At 50.2% G+C, this 5,222-nt stretch overlaps 1 long non-coding RNA gene across 1 annotated transcript in view; it reads right to left on the bottom strand.

Moving 5' to 3' along the window:
* Window positions 1-50: 50 nt before the first annotated feature.
* The window catches only part of LOC127749052 (uncharacterized), a 9,059-nt gene continuing 3,887 nt past the window's right edge, over window positions 51-5,222 (bottom strand). Inside the window, exon 2 of the long non-coding RNA XR_008010935.1 lies at window positions 51-1,051. This is a non-coding gene — a long non-coding RNA (uncharacterized LOC127749052). The remainder of the gene's footprint in view (window positions 1,052-5,222) is intronic.

Genomic DNA, 5,222 nt, shown 5'->3' with positions numbered 1-5,222 from the left:
AGCGAAACGCCGCAACTTCGGGTCTCCAACAATTCTCGGTAGTACAAAATATTGAATCTGACTTAATTCTTGCCTTACGAGCATCTGAGGCGCCAAAAGGGGATGACAACGAGCATATCTCTTTACGCGCGCTTTTTCGGTACGCTGGTAATACTGAGTTCTCAAACCCTGCCACGTTCATAGACACAGCGCAACAAGCGTGGGAGGCGGAAGTGCAGGAGCTGCGTCGTTTAGCTAAGGAAAAAGCAGCTAAAATAGCTCGGTATAAGCTGCAACAGCAGCGAGAAGAGGCAGAGATGGCTTCTGCGAGTTGCCTCACGGCAGTCGAAAATTTTAGTGGAGATTCCGAAGATTATGGCGTCGATGAATTTATGGCGACCATGGAAACTTGCTTTTCCTGCTTGCCCCCAACTGTTGGGCCTGATGGCTACCCGATTCCTGTGACGGACGCCACTAAGTGCAACCTCGTGCAGTCGCGGATGTTGCTCTGCCTATGGTAGCGCCCGCCGCGGCAGCATCAAGCCGAAGGTTTACCAGTACCCCTAGTTATTAGTGCAAGGTGTAGGTTGTTTCCTCTATAAAATAAAAAATATTGTATACATTTCATTAAAAGTAAAAAGGGGGTGATGTGATCCTAGTCGTACGTACCTTTTCCGTGTCTTGCAGGCACTGAACTGTACGACTAAGTGATACATACTCGGTGCGGTTAATGAGGTGCTTGTATGTATATGAATTGCAACCTCATTGTCGCGATGCTCAACCTCTCACCCTCCTGACTGGATACGCTTACATAAGGCGGGAGCGGTTAATGAGTCAGTATGTGTGACACCGCCCCAGCCTAAGGATGTATCATAGAGCTCTGACAATATGTGAGTAAATAAAATGTATACAATGAAATACCAAAAGTCTTAGTTATCACCCGACTCCCAGAGAAGTCTCCAGAAGGAGAAGGATCCCCGATCACAGTACCTTTGAAAACACTCCTTCAATCTAATCTTCCACAAGCTAAAACAGGCGCTTCGAGCGGTCGGAGGGCGTGCGAGCAGAGTTCCTGCAACAAAACCGCGACGCAGTTTTTCGCACAACTGCGAAACGGTCCTCCTTACGCATAACATAACATCAACCCACCATCATATAATTCGTGAGTAATACGATCATATTCAACCTCGGACCTTTCTCATTCACATGGGATCCCCACCTCGCAACATCTCGTAACACCCGACTTGGGTTTGTGACATGGCCTGAGATAAAACAAAATCCTACGAATATCTATAGTGACCACTGTTATGAGGTAGACTCCCAACAGGGTACCGTCATTCCGCACACCTCGCGCGTGCAAGGCGGCCAATACCAAGAAACCGCCAAATCACAATTACGCACAAAGGTGCGCTCCCAAAACGGCAGGTAGGAACCAGTTCGCCTAGGACACTCCCTTCGGACGGTCGCTCGGCTCTCCACTCCAACCAACTCTGTTGTTATGAGGTAGATTCCTAACAGGGTACCGTCATTCCGCGCACCTCGCGCGTGCAAGGTAGCCAATACCAAGAAACCGCAAATCACAATTGGCAAGTCGACTCATTTGAATCAGCCGCGCTGGGAGCACACACCAATAAGGGCCGCGCTACTGACAATCAACCAGAGGCCAATAGGCCAGCGCGGCCCCGCCGGGCCCTCAGCCGGACCAGGCTAGGTGGACTCCCAAAGCGGCAGGTAGGAATCAGTTCGCATAGGACACTCCCTTTGGACGGTCGCTCGGCTCCACTAGCTCTGTAACCAGCTCTCCAGTACCAGCTACCACTACGATGAGTAAGCAATAAACGTTATTTCTCACAAACTCGAGTTGTCACTCATCCTCCACCCAGGGCAGTACCATGTAACAATACCATCCTTGCCAAACACATTACCTTTGGAAACAATCCATCGCCAATCTCCTACAAATTTGAGCACAGACATAGTCTTCAAACATACTTATAGAACAGAGGTCGGCATCGGCTCCCAAACCCAGCTCGTTTCCGTCTCGCTCGCTCTGTCACCCGTCCCGTCCCGTCCCGTCCCGTCCGCTCTCGGTCCGGCTCGCTCACTCCCACTCGCCGAGACTCGATCGTGTCAACGGGTCCCGTCTGCTGACCAGGCGTGGCGTGGCGTGGCGCTGGACCGACTTTGCCTACGCGCAACGCCACGCCACGCCCTCAGGTGACCGGCAGGCGGGGCTCGGCCACTCAAACGGGTCCCGTTCGCTCGGCTGCAGTCGGCGAGGTTCGGCACATCGCCATCGCTACCTCGGGTTTATCGCTCTGTCTCTCTCGCACACCTACTACGCACGGCGCGCGCTCAGAGTGGGACCCGTTCGGGAGCGGATGCCGACCTCTGTTATAGAAAGACGGTCCAAACCAACTTGGTGGTGAAGAAGGGTTGAGATGTTTGTCAGCGGCGGGCGTCGCTCACTACAGATCCTTCTGCGACTTGCCCGTCTCGTCGAGCCTATCGGTCCCTGCTGCGGGCGGGCAGAGGGGCGCGAGCGCCATTCCCCGTTTGGGTACTTCCTCGTGCCGCCCTGAGGCAGTGCGGACCAGGCCACACACGGACAAAGGACGGGAGGCCAGGCGCGGAGCTGAGTCGAGAGTTACCAACGGGACGGCGCCGTCACCATGAACATCCGTATCGAAGCGCAAGGCCCGGACGTTGTGCAACTCTCAGCAACCTCCTCTTCTTCATCATCATCTTATTCTTCTTCATTACCGTCTTCTTCTACGTCGTCTGTTTCTCCAACCTCTCCTCCCCCTCCGCGTCAGCAGCAACGGAGCGCCCCCAACCCCACCTCTTCCAAACCTCAAAATATTATTCCAGCAATATCGCAAATATCAGGGAGTACACGCAGCGGCGCTACACTGATAAATGAAGTGTGCAACTGAAGTGCACATGCAAGTGCTTAACACCATATTGCACACTTTTAAGTGTTTGAGTAGACATTTAAATAATAAGAAGTATTTAACAGTAAACTTGCAAAAATAGCAGTGTTATTCAAATTTCTAGTCCAACACTAGAAAGTGTCCACCAACTATATAGAGTTGAACACTACCATGTGCATGCCAGTTGCACATTTCAGTTTTCATCAGTGTTTGCGTGTACGGAAAAAATACTTTGTTGTGGGGATCAGTTCTGTGTGGTAGGCTAAATTTGATAACTAGTTTGTAACGACCAGACACTTGTACGAAGAGAACCAAGCTGGAGTTTGTTATCTTCACACAAGTGTTCGATCGTGGTTGCGGGTATCGGATTCTCGATTCCAGCTATCGAATTTAGCTTACCAAACATAACTGATCCTCACAACAAAGTCATTTTTTTCTGTGTGGCTGACAGAGTGAAAAAACGTATTGGTCGCGCAGGAGGGTCCAAGTTCACCGAAGGTTGCTTATGAGCATTGATAGCCAGAAAATTAGCCCTGGTTCCCCACCGCCAGAATAATTCACCGCGGATTTAAAAAATAAAGGTAATTTCCGTGATGTACGTTAAGAACTGAGTCAGTTCAAGTGACGCATGTTTTCACTTCTGAAGTAGAGGTATGTTTTTCAAAAAACAGTTAAAACTGTTTTTTTTTTGTTTTTTAAGTTTTATAAAACAATTTTGAAATACGTATCTCAACTTCATCTCAACTTTGTGCTTGGGCACAGTTAAAACATGCGGCACATGCCCTGATTAAGTTTTTAGCGTAGATCATAGAAATGAACATATTTTTTCGATGCGAATGTTTTTGGTCGGTCTAGGGTCAATTTTCTGTTTTGGCCATAAATGCGCATAAGAAATACGGTAATGGACTTAAACCCTCCTGCGCCTGCCTTTCTCTTTTATACAGGTTCGAGGCAGGTATTAGGATTCTGCATGTAAAAACGAAACTTTGGACGTGTCCACCCGGATTTAAGTTCGCTCTGCAAATCTAACTGTATAACAACTTGAGAGTTCAAACTGCAAAACTATAAGTTCTACAGTTTAAACTGCAAAACAGTGTAGTTTAACAGTTTGAACTGTAAAACTAGACCTATGCAGTTGTATAGTTTAAACTGTTGAACTACACAGTTTTGCAGCTTAAACTGCAGAAGTTTTTAGTTTCACAGTTTAAACTGCAAAACTACTAGTAGTGGATCGAGACACTAACTGTGGCGACCTCAGGCGAGCTCACACACAGTTCATTTCCATCACACACTACGCCAATACTACTCACCCGCGCACCCACCTCGTCACGCAAACTCACTCACTCGCAACAAGTCATTCACTCACTCGCCACCGGCCGACCAGGACGCTCGCCTCGGACCACCTCGCCGTCACCGTCCTGGCCGCTCATCACCGTGGACTTCCCTCCTATATCACCTGGACACCATGCTTCCAGTCGAACTTCACACTCCAAGTCCACCCACGCCCGCGCTCGCTTAAACCTCACAGTAGATATCGCAATCTGGGTTTGAGACATAGCCATAGCCGAAGATAAAGAAAATCCTGATATTCTATTGTGACCGAGGAGGTATTTACTCGGGATTTCCGTGTACACAGTATTTCGAAATACGCGTATTTCGGGTATTTCGCGTATTTCACTGGTATTTCGCGTATTTCACTGGTATTTCGACGGTATTTCAGGTATTTCGTGGTATTTCTGACGTATTTCTGACGTATTTCGGAGGAATTTTAGCAGCATTACGTCGCTATATCGAAGCTACAAAGGCCAGAGAAGCGCAAGCATGACTCTCTCCGTGTGAAGATAGCCCCTCCCCCCTCCTCCCTCACCCCGCCCCTCTGGGGGCCTGCTGGGCCTGCTGCCGCACAGCCCCACCCACTCGGTCCACCGCGCCGTTAGGCCACCACTTCATCACCCATGTTTTGGTGGGCTGCCTACCACTCACTACTGACCCGAGAGAGCAACGCGAGCTGCGCATTTAGCGGCGCCAGGGCTTGGGTCGGCTTGGGTACTGGCCCTAGCACACTTAAGTGTACTAGATGACCTGCTCGACCGCAGCAACCAGAAGATGCGCTGCGGCCCTGCCCAGCTCGATGCATCGCAGAAAGACCTAAGAAGAGATCATTGCGCCCATCGACGTCTAATTCCTTTTGACGATGGAGTCGTCGGTCAGGTGAACGGTGCGGCCCAATGCCCGAGTGCGCGCCCATCAGCGTCTCTCCACCATCGCGGACTCTAAGTGCACCGCCACTGCGCTCGTCCTCGCCTCGCCCCG

This window comes from Frankliniella occidentalis, unplaced genomic scaffold (genome assembly GCF_000697945.3).
Source record: "Frankliniella occidentalis isolate FOCC.00 unplaced genomic scaffold, Focc_3.1 Scaffold28, whole genome shotgun sequence".
Classification (NCBI taxonomy): Eukaryota; Metazoa; Arthropoda; class Insecta; order Thysanoptera; family Thripidae; genus Frankliniella; species Frankliniella occidentalis.
Note: the sequence above shows the minus strand (reverse complement) of the source record. Positions and strands in the feature narration are given on the sequence as shown.